This window comes from Rhineura floridana, chromosome 1 (genome assembly GCF_030035675.1).
Source record: "Rhineura floridana isolate rRhiFlo1 chromosome 1, rRhiFlo1.hap2, whole genome shotgun sequence".
NCBI lineage: Eukaryota > Metazoa > Chordata > Lepidosauria > Squamata > Rhineuridae > Rhineura > Rhineura floridana.
The window spans coordinates 66,100,394-66,116,063 of NC_084480.1; the positions used below are offsets into that span (position 1 = coordinate 66,100,394).

The 15,670-nt window shown below is 42.9% G+C and overlaps 1 long non-coding RNA gene across 1 annotated transcript in view; it reads right to left on the reverse strand.

Moving 5' to 3' along the window:
• The window catches only part of LOC133363207 (uncharacterized), a 69,467-nt gene that overhangs the window by 16,773 nt on the left and 37,024 nt on the right, over window positions 1-15,670 (reverse strand). The window contains exon 2 of the long non-coding RNA XR_009757676.1: window positions 1,971-2,084. This is a non-coding gene — a long non-coding RNA (uncharacterized LOC133363207). The remainder of the gene's footprint in view (window positions 1-1,970; window positions 2,085-15,670) is intronic.

Genomic DNA, 15,670 nt, shown 5'->3' on the forward strand with positions numbered 1-15,670 from the left:
TGACCAGGTTTTAGACTAAAAAGTTTGACTAGTGTCATGTGCCCCTGTTTTCAGAAAACAGAGGTGGAGATGCACTGGAACTGGCACAACAGTAAGTGTGTCTCGACTCATAAGCGAGTCATTGAGGCTTGGACTCTGCTGTTCAGCCAGAGCAGTGCCTGATGCAGAGACATAGCAGGCAGCCTTCTCTGTGGTTGGGTACTGTTATGACACATGTCTATGGGGCCTGAGTGTGTGTAAATCTACCATCCACATGTCCCATTAAACACACCTCCTTGAGAGGAGGGGGATGTTTTGCTAGAGATAAAACAAGTGCTTTGCCCTGAAATGTGCCTAAATGGTGTGTATAACCCAAAATGCAGGTCCAAACCAGACTAAAGCAAAGCTTTCATTTATTGAGAGAAAAGAGAAGAATAGCATTACAAAATTACTGGATGCGTGGCAGCATTAATACACTAACCCATTCATAACTATAAACTAAAGACACCAAAGGTCCCTGTTGGTATAAGGAATTTCAAGGCTTGTGCCAAGACACAGATTCCCTGCCTGTTCTGTGGCCTGCAGTCCCACATTGCATTCCTTGAGAGAGTAGTTACATACTTTGGAGCTCAGATCACCATTGCCCCTCACCTAGGTCTCAAGCCCTGCTTTTTAAAGACACTTTTTCTCTTCCAACTCCCATGAAAAGGAGGGGTCTGGGTATGAGGTGATTTCATGTGTGTGTGTGTGCGCGCACATGCATTTCTTGCTGACACTCAGAAAAACTCAGGCTACTTTCTAATGCTTTCTTTAAACAATGTACTTTTTCTGCTGAGCTTGAAGGAAGCTGCCAAGGAAGAAAACATTTATTTCAGGTTCTCTTGGTTATTTTAGTTGCCCATAGAATGGCCTTGCTGCTGTACTCCTTCACAGTACTGCAGGAATGCACAAGGAGTCAGAAAACAGGGGGTGTGGGGTGGGAATTATAGTCCAGAATGCTTCAGGGCCTTGTACCCCCTTGATTCCACATGAAGCAAAGTGGGGGATAGCTGAGCACTCATACTTTGGTCACTTTTCTTTTTGAATGGATTTGTTTCACATCATACTATCACTCCTCACCCAGCACACAAAATGGAAACTACTGGCCCGAGGGTTTTCTGAATTAACTGGGTTATGATGGATTGCAGTCTAAAGCCCAGAGCAAACAGTCAAGGAGCACCAGAATGAAAATGAGTAAGAAGGTGTGTGTGTGTGTGTGTGTGTGTGTGTGTGTGTGTGCTTGCATGCATGCGTGTGTGGTGGGGTAGCATATTGAGAAAGGAGCAAGCTCACACCTGCTTGCTCCACCGCTGACCTCCACATATTGATTTAAACTCTGTATTCGGGTTACATCCAATGTCCCCCACCTCATCTTGTAACCCCACTTAATGTAACCTTTAATCTCCCCTCTTCACTGCTTTCCCAAACACCAAGACCATGGATTAAGGATTGTGCCAGAAGAACAAAAGAAGCTGGATGCATCCTCATTTATTTATTGTTTTATAAATACATTTGTATACTACTATTTCAATTAGAAACATCAAAGCAGTTTACAACTAGTTAAAAAATGAACTTCGTACAGTAAAAAACATTATATACAGTAAAAACAGAGGTCAACTTAATCAAGAGGTCAATTTAATCTGGACTTCCTTTGTTCAGATTTTCTGAAATATCTAAATATGGAATATTTTAGTAAAGAATACTAAGTATACTAAAAAATATTCAGCCAAGGTCTAAGTGATCTTATCCTAACATTCCAATAGTTTATTCTGTACAATAGCATAGGTGAAGCAAAGCATGAACATATGAATGTAAGGCTGTGTATTTAGCATGACTGTTAATCACAGTTTTATCAGACAGTACCAGTTTCAGCAGTGACAGTGAATAAGACATGAAATTCCTTCCCCGCCCTCTATAGCAATGCTATTGTGATACAAGTATTTATTTATTACCTTCAGTGTTGTGTGCTGCTTAGGATGCAAAGACAGATATACAGCAGTCTCTTACCCACCGGGGATTCATCTTGCATAGAAAATCTAGAAGGGTTTCTTTGCTCCTTCTTTTTACTATTCAGAGACAGCAATAGAATAGGAGCAAAAGGGAAAAGAAAGACACCACATTCTTTAATTCAGTAATGCTTTCTGAAAGCACTGTGTAATTCAGTAATGTAGTCCATTGGAACCATGTTTTTTTCATTAGATCTTGTACTTTCAGTCCAAACTGGCCTCAAGTCTTGGGTATGCCTTCCCCTGCTTCTGCCACTGCCATTTGAATATACAGTCAGCAGATACATAGGCAAGTCTGGTGGTACCCATAAGCATAAGTTAGTGTCTGGTGGCCATTTACTCATCTTTCTATGTGCAGAATTGCACATAAAAACTGTTTTTGAGTGACGGGTTGAAATGGTGATAATTGAAAGAGGAACATCAGGAGCAGATATAGTAGGATTTCCCTCTGATATCCTGAATATATGAGAACCCAAATGCAAATATTAGAATCAAAATTTAAATGGAGCTATTTACCCCAATGCTACTAATTTAATAAATTTCAGAGCAATCAGATCTCAGAGCAATCTTTGACCTGTTAAAAATCACGTAAAGACCAAGTTGCATCAGCTCTGAACATCAGAAACATACAAAAAGGCATTTGAATAGCCTTCAAGGATGCCACACAGTGATGACACCCACCTGTCAGGTGACTCATTTGTTGGAATGTATGAGGTTCAACTTCTCTTTGTCTCTCCTCTCAACCAGGATGAGGGCCAGCACTGGGACCAGTGCAGGCTGCTCCAGCATAGCCCGTTAGCTAGATATAGAACTCTTTCCTATCAAGCATGTACTTCCAGAATAAAGTAGTTTCTTATTTTAAAGCTTAAAGTCTCTGTCTGACTAATTTGCAGGGAAGGTAGAATCTTAGCAAAGATTCACACACACACACTAAGCTTGCTCAATACTCTCCGTTCCGCAGCGCTACACAACTCTGCTATGCAACTCAATAGAATTCCAACAGGTTATGGGCCCAGCCATGCAAATGGAGATTTGAGCAATTAAAGGAGCTATTGTGTTTGAATCAAGGAAGCTATTAGAGACCTTCAGAGTTTTTAGTCAGTGAAGAGTTGAGGCTTTTACTTAGGATGGCTACCGTGATGGAGCGGCTAGGTCCACAGACTGGAACCCGGAGGATGGAAACTGTGGGAATTTTGCATGCAAAAACACCTGAAGCAACAGAAGCTGTTGGAAGTAATTACAGGATCGGAACCAGGAGAAGGTGCTTCTCAGGAGGAACAAAGAATTTGGACTGAGCAGGATGAAATGGTACAAGACCTCATCATTAAATGTGTGAGTAATGCGCAGATTCCTTTGATTATGAATTCTAAAAATGCCAGAGAGATGTGGAAAACTCTTGAATCCCATCATAATCTGAAAAGCCAGGGAATCTGATTGCAATGTTAAGAAGCCTTATTAATTTGCAAATGAGGGATGATTTTTTTGAGGAACATCTTACAAAATTCATGGTGCTAGTCCAAGGGATAGAGGAAGCAGGCACAGTTTTGGAAGGACCAGTTCAAATAGCTTTATTTCTGGACTCACTTCCAAAATATATGGAGACTTTTGTAGTTATAATGCAACAACAAAACAAAACTCTAAACGAGATTATTTCTGAAGTTAGAGTGCAGTTCTTTCAGAAGAACAAAGGAAAAACTGATGCAAGAGAAGACAGCGTCTCCTCTTTCTTAAGTAAACAAACTGGCCAAGCTTCTAGCTGACAGCCAGTCAAATGCAGATTTCAGGAACAAAGGGAATCCAAAGGTGTGAAAGCCAAGTGTTACTATCTATGCAATTCAGAAAAGCACCTTAAAGACCAATGTGACAAGACAGGGAAGCCTGAAAGAAATAAAGAATTTAAAGGGACAGAAAAGTGCAAAGGGCTTTCAAGTAACTCATGATGAAAAATGTTATGAGAATAAATTCTATATTGATTCAGGAGCAAGTGCTCATCTAATAAATGAAAAAGCTTTGTTTGAAGATTTAATCCCATATGAAGGCACAGTTAAATTGGCTGACTCGAGAGTCCTGCCCATAAAGGTGCGGGGAGATGCTAAGCTGTTTTGCCAGACTCCAAGCGGCACTGAGGAAATTTATCTCAGGAATGTGCTCTGGACCCCAGGAATCTCAAACAATTTAATTTCTGTTAATGAAGCTACAAACAATGGGTGCTCCGTGTTATTTGAACAAGATTCTTGCATAATTTCTAGAGATGGTGAAATTTTATGCACAGCTACTAAAATAAAGGGCATGTGTGAAGTGGATCAGGAAAGTCCACAAGCTAATGTTGTGAAATAATGTTGTAACAAGTCTTGTTTACATTTATGGCATAGAAGATTAGGGCATAAAGACATTGCAAACATAAATAACCTTCAAAAGAATAATTTAGTAAGAGGCATGAAAATTGAACCCTGTCAAGAAAAGGGGAGATGCACATGCTGTGTTAAAGCAAAAGGGACCCGACCCAGTTTTCCTAAACAGAGTGAAAGGAAGACTAAGCGCCCCCTAGAGTTGATTCACAGCAACATTTGTGAAATGCCAATCACTTCAACTGGCGGAAACAAATATATTGTCAGCTTTATTGATGATTATTCAAGATTCACTATGATATATATGTTGAAGGAGGAGGGGCAAATGCTTCAGAAACTCAAAGAATATGTGGCAATGGTGACCACTAAATTTCAGAGAAAACCACAGATTCTATGTTATGATAATGGGGGAGAGTACATGTCACATGCTACCCAGCAGTTTCTGCTTGAAAATGGGATTGAGCATCAAACCATTGTACCCCACAACCCAGAGCAGAACGGAGTCTCAGAGAGAAAATTCATAACCCTTATTGAGATGGTGAGATCCATGCTGGAAGATGCCAGTCTCCCACAGAAGCATTGGGGAGAGGCAGTGTATACTGCCACCTATCTACTAAATCGTTTGCCAACGAAGGTGAATGGCAACAAGACTCCATTCAAATTATGGTATGGGTGCATACCCAGTTTGGCTCATATAAAGGTGTTTGGATCAAAAGTGTATGGTCACATTCCACACCAGAAGAGAACCAAATTGGACAACACTACAAAGGAAGGAATCTTCGTTGGATATTCTTCAAAGCAAAAGGGATACAGAATCCTAAATCCCAAAACATAAAGGATTGAAATCCAAAGAGCTGTCTACTTTGATGAAGGTCATGGTGCATTCCAACCAGAAGGGGCACCATTCCAAGACCACAACAGTGAAGAAGATGAAGTAGAAATACCATACAGTATTGCAGATTACAGCAACATGCCAGTACTGGAGGACAGTGAGGAATCAGAGCAAGAAGGGGAACCTGCACAGCCAGAAGGGGCAGCAGAGAGTCCTGTACCAAGACGCTCTAACTGCACCAACAGAGGTGTACCTCCACTGAGACTGTCCTACCTGGTGAGAGCTGATGAACTTCCAGAGCCTGAGACCTGGAAAGATATTGAAGCCTTACCCAAAGCTGAAGCTGAGAGGTGGAGGCAGGCAGCCAAGGAAGAGCTGGAAGCTCTACACAAGAACAAAACTTGGACACTTACCAAGCTTCCTCAAGGAAGGAAAGCTGTAGGTTGCAAGTGGGTATTCAAGAAAAAGCCAGATGCTGAAGGGAACATTAGAGATACAAGGCAAGACTAGTGGCCAAAGGATACTCTCAAAAGTATGGACAAGACTACTATGAAACCTTTGCTCCTGTAGTCAAACATACAACAATCAGAACTCTCTTAAGTGTTGCTGCTAACAAGAAAATGCAGGTGGAACACATGGATATAAAAATAGCGTTCTTGCATGGGGAAATAGAAGAGGAAATCTACATGCAACAGCCACCAGGTTTTGAAATACAAGGAAAGGAAACCCTAGTATGCAAACTGCAAAAGAGTATCTATGGACTGAAACAAGCTGCAAGAGCATGGAATGACAAACTGAACCAAATGCTCTTGAAACAAGGCTACAAAAGAGGCGAAGCAGATCAATGCCTATATAACAGATTCAAGAACAACAAATGGACTTATATTTTGATTTATGTAGATGATTTACTACTGGCTTATGAGAATCCACAAGACAAGCAAGAGTTAGTAAATAATCTAAGCAAGGAAGTTGAAGTGAAATGTCTAGGCGACATCACATACTACCTTGGAATACAAATTGAAAGAGAGGACGATGGATCCTTTCTTCTAAACCAAAAACAAAAGATTCAAGATCTACTTGAGAGTCTAGGACTGAAGGATGCACATCCAGCACCTACACCAATGGAAGTAGGATACTTGAAACCAGACCTGAACAACCAACCCTGGGAAGACAACAAAAGGTACAGACAAGCTATAGGGAAACTCCTGTACATCAGCACAATAACCAGACCAGACGTGGCGGTAGCAGTGGGATACCTTTGCAGAAAAACCAGCTTGCCAAACAAGAAAGACTGGGAAGCAGTCAAGAGAGTGGCAAGATATCTGAAAGGCACTGCAAACTTACAACTAAAGCTATCAGCTACTCGAGATCCTAAACTTCTAGGATATGCTGATGCTGATTGGGCTGGAGACACCAAAGATCATAAGTCAACCAGTGGAAACTTGTTCTACTATGGGCAGTCACTTATCTGCTGGACAAGTCAAAAGCAAGAGACTGTAGCACACTCATCTACTGAGGCTGAGTACGTATCAGCTGATGAGGCATGCTAGGAAATGCTGTGGCTACGCCAGCTTCTAGGAGATTTGGGCATATCTGAACCAGAGCCTATCAGAATACTCGAGGACAATCAAGCCTGCATAAGACTCGTGGAATCAGAAGGGCAAAGTTCTCGCATGAAGCACATTGATGTGAAGTTCCACTACCTCAAGGACATAAGGGAGAAAGGACTTCTAGAGATGACCTACTGTCCAACAGACGAGATGACAGCTGATGCTTTGACCAAACCATTGGGCAAAGTCTGACACCAGAAACTACGAGGCAAGATGCACCTTGTAGAATGAACCAAGTTCTCGTTGAGAAGGGGTGTTGGAATGTATGAGGTTCAACTCCAACTTGGTGGGTTGAGGCTGCATGGGGTTAATAAGGGTAGCTAGAGAGCTAGACCTCTTGCTGGTTGAGGCTATACCTATCCCTTTGATCCTCTGCCGTCTCTCCCCTTCCTGCTAGGCTGATAAGCAAAGGAATGTTGATCCCAGTTCCTTCCCGCCTTTCTCAGTGTTCTCTTTCTCTTGAGAGGGGAGCAGACATCTTCTCTTTGTCTCTCCTCTCAACCAGGATGAGGGCCAGCACTGAGACCAGTGCAGGCTGCTCCAGCATAGCCCGTTAGCTAGATATATAACTCTTTCCTATCAAGCATGTACTTCCAGAATAAAGTAGTTGTTTCTTATTTTAAAGCTTAAAGTTTCTGTCTGACTAATTTGCAGGGAAGGTAGAATCTTAGCAAAGATTCACACATACACACTAAGCTTGCTCAATACTCTCCGTTCCGCAGCGCTACGCAACTTTGCTACGCAATAGAATTCCGACACCATTTTCATCTGCACAGTACTTTGAAGCCCCAATAATCATCTGACCATCAGGGCTTCAAAGCACCGTACAGGGCTCTATGCAAGTACCAGCAATCAGCCTATCACCAGGGATTGTGCAGAGGCCTGTGCAGTGCTTTGAAGCCTCAGCAAACTTTATCAGTGCTTGCATACAGCCCTGTGCAGTGATTTGAAATTAGCTGATTGTCAGGGTTCAGAGTGCCCTGCATGGATCTATGCAAGCCCCACACAGCTCTAAGGAAGCTTTGCAGGTGCTGCTCATCAGGTGATCTGTGGTGCTTCCAAACCACTTTTTGACCCAGCTGCATATGTTTATTTTATATATTTTTCTATGAATGAGCATTCAATTCTATAAATTCCCATCTGAAGTGTGAAGGGGTACAACCCAGAATTACATTTACCACATCATCTGCTATTTGAGAGAACTACCCCATAATGCTACAGAAGTGTCTTGCTTTTACTTTATGGAAAGCGGCAGATGAAAGTGCCGATGTAAAAACTGCTTAAATAAAAATGTAATTGGATTAACAAATCATCAGGTGATAGGTTTCATTAAATGTACCTAGTGGTAGAAGCATAAATACACATGGCTGCTTTGACCTCATTAGTTCTTGAAAACTTGCAGCCTGATGATGTAGACAAGGTACTTGCGATAATGCGGCCAGCAACATGTCCTCTCGACCCTTGCCCTTCTTGGCTTATTAAAGCTTGCTGAGGGGTTCTGACCGAGTGCATCCAGGGTGTGGTCAACACATCATTGCGGGAGGGAGTGGTTCCAGCCGCCTTGAAAGAGGTGGTGATCCAACCACTCCTGAAAAAGCCCACCATGGACCCATTGGTTTGTGACAACGACCGACTGGTTGCAAATACCCCCTTTTTAGGGAGGGTGATGGAGAGGGTTGTGGCATAGCAATTGCAAGTACTCTTGGATGAAACAGATTATCTTGACCCATCCCAGTCTGGGTTCTGGCCTGGTTATGGGACTGAATCAGCCTTGGTTGCCCTGGTGGATGACCTTTATCGGGAGGACAGGGGGAGTGCGACCCTGTTATTCTTATTTGATCTTTCAGCGGCTTTTGGCCATGGTATCCTTCTGGGCCAACTTGGTGAGATGGGTATTGGAGGAACTGTTTTACAGTGGTTCTGATCCTATCTCCAAGATTGCTCTCAGATAATAGCATTGGGTACCTGTCTTTCGGCCCCCTGGCAGTTGTGCTGTGGGTCCCTCAGGGTACCATCTTGTCCTCAATGCTGTTCAACATCTATATGAAGCCCTTGGGAGCAGCCATCAGGAGATTTGGGGTGAGGTGTCAGCAGTATGCTGACAATACCCAGCTCTATTTCTACGTAACATCTGAATCGGGAGAGGCCGTGCAAGCCGTGGACTGCTGCCTGTACTCGGTGGTGGGCTGGATGAGGGCCAATAAACTGAGTCTGAATCCTAGCAAGATGGAGGCACTGGGGGTTGGTGGTTCCCAAGTTTGGATAATTGGTCAGTTGCCTGCTTTGGATGGGGTCGTACTCCCTCTGAAAGAGGAGGTTTGTAGTCTGGGGGTGCTCCTGGATCCACCTTTGTTGCTAGAGGCCCAGGTGGCCTCCGTCGCTAGGAGTGCCTTTTACCAGCTTCGGCTGATAGGACAGCAGCATCCGTTTCTGGACTGGGATAGCCTGACCACTGTTGTCCATGCACTGGTAACCTCCAGGTTGGATTACTGTAATGTGCTCTATGTGGGGCTGCCCTTGAGATTGGTCTGGAAGTTGCAGCTGGTGCAAAATGCGGCGGCAAGACTGCTCACTGGAGCAGGGTATCGCCAACATGTCACCCCACTGCTGAACGAATTGCACTGGCTGCCCATTTGCTACCGGGCCAAATTCAAGGTTCTAGTCTTGGTATACAAAGCCCTAAACAGCTTGGAACCAGGATACCTGAAAGACAGTCTTACCCCTTATATACCCAGTCGATCACTGCACTCTGCAGCTGAGGGCCTCCTGCAGATACCATCTTATCAGGAGGTCCGTTCTGCACAACATAGGAAATGGACCATTAGTGTGGAATTCCCTACCCTTAAATATTGGGCAGGTGCCATCTCTGTTATCTTTTCGGTGCCTACTGAAGACTTTCCTCTTTCAACAAGCCTTTTAAGTTAAGACCTATCCCAGTCTGCGTTGGAATTGCTTTTAATATATTTTTTTTGAAAAAAACACAAACTCCCCCCCCAAACAATATGTTTTTAACCCTTTTTATTTAAGATGTCTTTAAAGCTTTTTAAAAAAATGTTTTTAAAGTTTTGTTTTAATGTATTTTAAGGTCTGTTTTTATGATGTTTTAAAGTGTTTTTACTGCTTTTGTTTGCAGCCCTGGGCTCCTGCTAGGAGGAAGGATGGGATGTAAATTAAATAATAAATAAATAAATAAAAATGTACTTTACAGGCAAACAAACTAAGAATGATATCCAGTGTTAATCATACTCACATGCTAATGAAATCAATGATTTCACCCTTCTTAAGAAACCTCCTTGAACCAAGAAGTGTTAAAAAACAGTGCTCGAGAAGGTAGTAGAGGTCCAACTTCAGGCATGCTTGCAAAAGACTGAATATCTGGATCCATTTTCATCTGGCTTCAGGCCCAGTCACGGCACTGAAACTGCCCTAGTCACCCTGGTTGATGACATTTGTCGAGAAAGAGATGGGGGGAGTACAACCCTGCTTGTGGTTCTGGATCTCCTGGTGGCTTTTGATACCATTGACCACAGTATCCTTTTGGAGTGGCTCAGGGAGGTTGGGATTGGGGGCACTGTACATCAGTGATTTTGCTCCTACGTCCAGGGATGTTTCCAGAAAGTAGTTATGGGAGGCTTCTGTTCGACACCATGGGAACTTTCCTGTGGTGTTCCACAGGGTTCTATCTTGTTCCCCATGCAATTCAACATCGATACGAAGCTGCTGGGAGCAGTCACCAGGTGTTTTGGAAGAAATATGCAGATGACACTCAGCTCTCTCTCTCTGTTACATGTGAACTGGATGAGGCAGTGGAGGAGCTAGACAAGTTTCTGCAGAGATGAGCTAGATGTGGGCCAACAAATTGAAACTGAGTCCTAAAAAGACAGATGTGTTCCAGGTTTTTGAGTCCAGGATATGGGAAGACAGTCTGTTCTGGATAGGGTTGCACTCCCCTGGAAAGAGCAAGTTCATCGCTTGGGCTGCTGCTGCTGTACTGCCTTCAAGTCGATTCCGACTTACGGCGACCCTATGAATAGGGCTTTCATGGTAAGCGGTATTCAGAGGGGGTTTACCATTGCCTTTCTCTGAGAGGCAGTGACTGGTCCAAGGTCACCCAGTGCACTTCATGGCTGTGTGGGGATCTGAACCCTGGTCTCCCAGGTCATAGTCCAACACCTTAACCACTACACCACACTGGCTCTCTCATCGCTTGGCAGTGGGAGTACTACTAAATAGAACACCGTTGCTGGAAACTCAGGTTGCCTCAGTGGCTAGGAGTGCCTATTTCCAACTTTGGCTGGTTCACCAGCTATGGCCCCATTTGGACAGAGATGACTTGGTAACAGTACTCCATGCTGTCATAACTTCCACATTGGATTATTGCAATGCACATTATGTGCAGCTGCCCTTGAAGATGCCTCAGAAACTTCAACTGGTCCAAAACACAGTGGCCAGATTACTAGCTGGGGTTCCCTTTAGATCTCATATAACCCCTGTTCTAAAACAGTTGCACTAGTTGCCAGTTGCACTAGGGCCCAATTCAAGGTGCTCATGCTAGTGTTTAAAGCCCTAAACAACTTAGCCCCAAATATCTTAGAGACCATCTACTTCCCTACAGACCCTCTCAGGTGTTAAGATCAGCAGAGGGGGCCTGAGAATGAGCTAAGGTAAGTGAGAGATGCCAAAAGCAACAACAACAACAAAGCTTTCTTCAGGTATATCCATAGTAAAAGACAGAGAAAAGAAATGGTGGGACAGCTACTCAGGGAGGATGGCAAACTGATAATAGATGACCCCCCCCCAAAAAAAGTGCTCAGTTCCTACTTTGGCCCAGTCTTCTCACAAAAGAGAGCCAATGACCCTCATGGGAGAAGTGGGGAAAAGAGAAATGCTCAATTCCTACTTTGTCTCAGTCTTCTCACAAAAGGGGGTCTATGACCCTTGTGGGAAATGTGAAGGGGCAGGATTGAGATTGATAGACAAATGGTCAAGGAATATCTAATCACTTTGAACGAGTTCAAATCTCCAGAGCCCAATAGACTGCATCCTAGAGTATTGAAGAAACTGGCTGAAGAACTCTCAGGATGATTGACTATTATCTTTGTAAAATCATGGAAGATGGGTGAAGTGCTAGATGACTGGAGAAGGGCTAATGCTGTCCCAATCTTCAAAAAGGGCAAAAAGGAGGAACTGGGGAACTACAGACCAGTCAGCCTGACATCGATCCCTGGAAAAATTCTGGAACAGATTATAAAGCGGTCAATCTGTAAGCACCTTGAAAACATTGCAGTGATTACTAGAACCCAACATGGATTTATCAAGAACAAATCCTGCCAGACTACTCTTATCTCATTCTTTTGATTGGGTAACTTGCCTGGTAGACTGTGGGAATGCTGTGGACATAATATATCTTGACTTCATCAAAGCTTTTGAGAAAGTGCCCCATGATATTTTGATTAGCAAGCTATCTAAATTTGGGCTGGATGGAACAACTATCAGGTAGAACCACAGTTGGCTACAGATTCATACTCAAAGAGTGGTTATCAATTGTTCCTTCTCAAACTGGAGGAGAGGTAACAAGCGGGGTACCTCAGGGCTTGTTCCTGGGCCCAGTGCTCTTCAACACTTTTATTAATGACGTATATGAGGAGGTACAGGGAATGCTTATCAAATATACAGATGATACAAAATTGGGAGGGATAGCTAATACCTTGGAAGACAGAAACAAAATTCAAAGGGATCTTGATAGGCTGGAGCATTGGGATAAAAACAACAGAATGAAATGTAACAGGGAGAAATGCAAAGTTCTACACCTGTGAAAAAGAAACCAAATGCACAGTTTTAAGATGAGGGATACTTGGCTCAGCAATATTACATGCCAGAAGGATCTTGGGATTGTTGTTGATCACAAGCTGCAAAAAAGGCAAATGCTATTTTAGGCTGCATTAACAGAAGTATATTTTCCAAATTGCATGAAGTATTGGTTCCCCTCTATTCGGCACTTCTTAGGCCTCATCTTGAGTACAGCATCCAGTTCTGGACACAACACTTTAAGAAGGATGCAGACAAAGTGAAACAGGTTCAGAGGAGGGCAATGAAGATGATCAAGTGACTGGAAGCAAAGCCCTATGAAGAGAGACTGAAAGAACTGGGCATGTTAAGCCTTGAGAGGAGAAGACTGAGGGGAGATATGATAACATTGTTCAAGTACTTGAAAGGTTGTCATACAGAGGAGGGCCAGGGTCTCTTCTCGATTGTCCCAGAGTGCAGGACACGGAATAATGGGCTCAAGTTACAGGAAGCCAGATTTCGACTGAACATCAGGAAAAACTTCCTAACTGTTAGAGTGGTAAGACAATGGAATCAATTACCTAAGGAGGTGGTGGGCTCTCTAACACTGGAGGCATTCAAGAGGCAGCTGGACAGCCACCTGTCAGGTATGCTTTAATATGGATTCCTGCACTGAGCAGGGGCTTGAACTCGATGGCCTTATAGGCCCCTTCCAACTCTATGATTCTTGGTAGGTCCTCCAACCTCAGATGTTTGGGGGATGGTAGCCTAAGAGAGGGCTTTTTCTGTGATGGCCCCTAAGTTGTGGAATTCCCTCGCTACAGAGGTGTGTCTGGCACCTTCTTTGTACCGCTTTGGTGAATGCTAAAGACACACCTCTTTATCCTGGCCTTTGGCCTTTGGCACTTCAGCACCCACTGTTTTCTTGTGAATTTAATGTGTTATAACTGTTTTTAATCATGTTTTAATTTCTGTAATCTGCCCTTGGACCTACTGGTGAAATGTGGGCTATTTATTATTATTATTAGTAGTAGTAGTAGTGGTAGTGGTAGTGGTAGTGGTAGTAGTAGTAGTAGTAGTAGTAGTTATTATCATCATCATGATCATCATCATGATTTCAATGGGTCTGCTCTGAGTATGACTAGCATTGGGCATCAACCTGAGTGTGTATAAGACAGTATATAACATTGGATAAAAGCTTGCTTAATAAACTGAAGTACTGAAGTACTCTCTTCAGAAGATAAAACCTAAGCAAGTAAAATGTTAAAGTACCCTGTTCTATAGGGTTTCTATATGTGGAAATCAAGCAGGAATATGATATGACTTCCCACTACAAAGATTTTACCTTAGCAGCCGATGATACACATGCCACTGAAAATACAGCTCTTTCTGTCGCTGCTGTCTGTGGAAGTCAAGGAAGCTATAGAACATTCCTCTTATAGTTTGCCATCATGTAACATTAAGTTACATTAAGTGGTGGTGTTGACCTTCGTTGGTTTTCAGCCTAGACTTTCATTTGGTTACAAAACTTATATAGGTAAGCCTATACAAATCTTGACACCAATTTTCAAACATCAAAAATTATTGGCGACTTAGTGGTACAACATGATGTAAAGAATCAAGTTGAATGTACATCAAATGTAACTCTGCTGACTTTATTAAATTACTGTAGATAAACACTTTCTCCAATAGTTTGTGGACAACTTGTCTCTGAAAAAAATATTTTAGGTCTTAAATCAGGACATGTATTTGTTTAATCAATATTTCTTCTTGAGAAAAGAAAGAGAAATGACTGAGGGATGAATTCTAATATAAACAATCTGCATTTTTAAAGTGTTCCCCTCCCTGAACTCCTTGTTCTTCTAAACACTTATGCTCATCTCTACTAAATGGCTGGTTTTTGGCTGAGCAATTAGGCATTGGAGCAGGGGTGGAGAACCTATGGCCCTCCAGATGTTGATGGACTACATTGCCCCTCATCCCTGACCATTGGCCATACTATCTGGGGCTGCTGGGAGCTAGAGTACAACATTATATGGAGGGTCCCCTGGACTCACCCTTCCACTGGAATATTCCCCAGAGCAAAATTAATTTTGTTTTAAACAAATCTCTCTTTCTCTTTCTCTGTGTCTGGGTAATATATGCCACAGCCTTCAACATGATTCATGCCTACCAACAGATTAGCTTATGCTTGATGCTTGAAATGGCTCTGTCATTGGAAACCACTGGCATATTGAAACATTTGTCACAGTTCAGGTTTCTTAGCAAATTGCCAGAGCTATCATATGGTCCCTCACATCACCCATGCATGGAAGGCACCGACTGATACATGGTGACAAAGGAATGTTCCCATGAGGTCATCTCACCACACAGAGAAGAGATGCCTGGCAGACAACCGGACATTACAGTACTGAACTCTTCATTAGTATCTTATGGTCACCCATTCAGTACAACTTGGCCAAAGTAGTGTGCTGTAAGTTGCTATGGCCTGATTATCTTAGTTCAACATGAGATATGCTTCTCATACAATATGTCGAAGTGTTTTACAGTGCAACCTGATGCACATCTGTTCAGAAGTAAGCCCCACTGTGTTCAACAGGACTTTCAGTTAGGGATGGATGAATCTGTCAATATCTGCTTATCTCAGTTTCTCATCTTCCCAATGTAGTTTGCTATATATATAGTATATTGGCGATCACTCGTGGCCGAGTAAGATTGTCTTCCAAGATAAGGTCTTTAACAGTGGGTCCATAAGTGACTGTGGAGGCCAATTCTGGATCCACACAGCCTCCCACAGTGAGGACATAGGTTTCCAGATGGAAGATGGTCACGATGAGGATTTGTTTGACATGCCTTCCGCTTGGCTCGTTTGTCCCGTTCGCCCTGTATTCGTGCTTCTTCAAAGTCCACAGCACCTTTGATAATAGCCAGCCTCCATTTGGGATGTTCATGGGCCAAGACTTCCCAGTTGTTGATGTTCAGGTTACATTTTTTTAGATTCGCTTTAAGAACATCTTTAAACCTCTTTTGCTGTCCACCGATATTCTGTTTTCCATCCTTAAGTTGGAA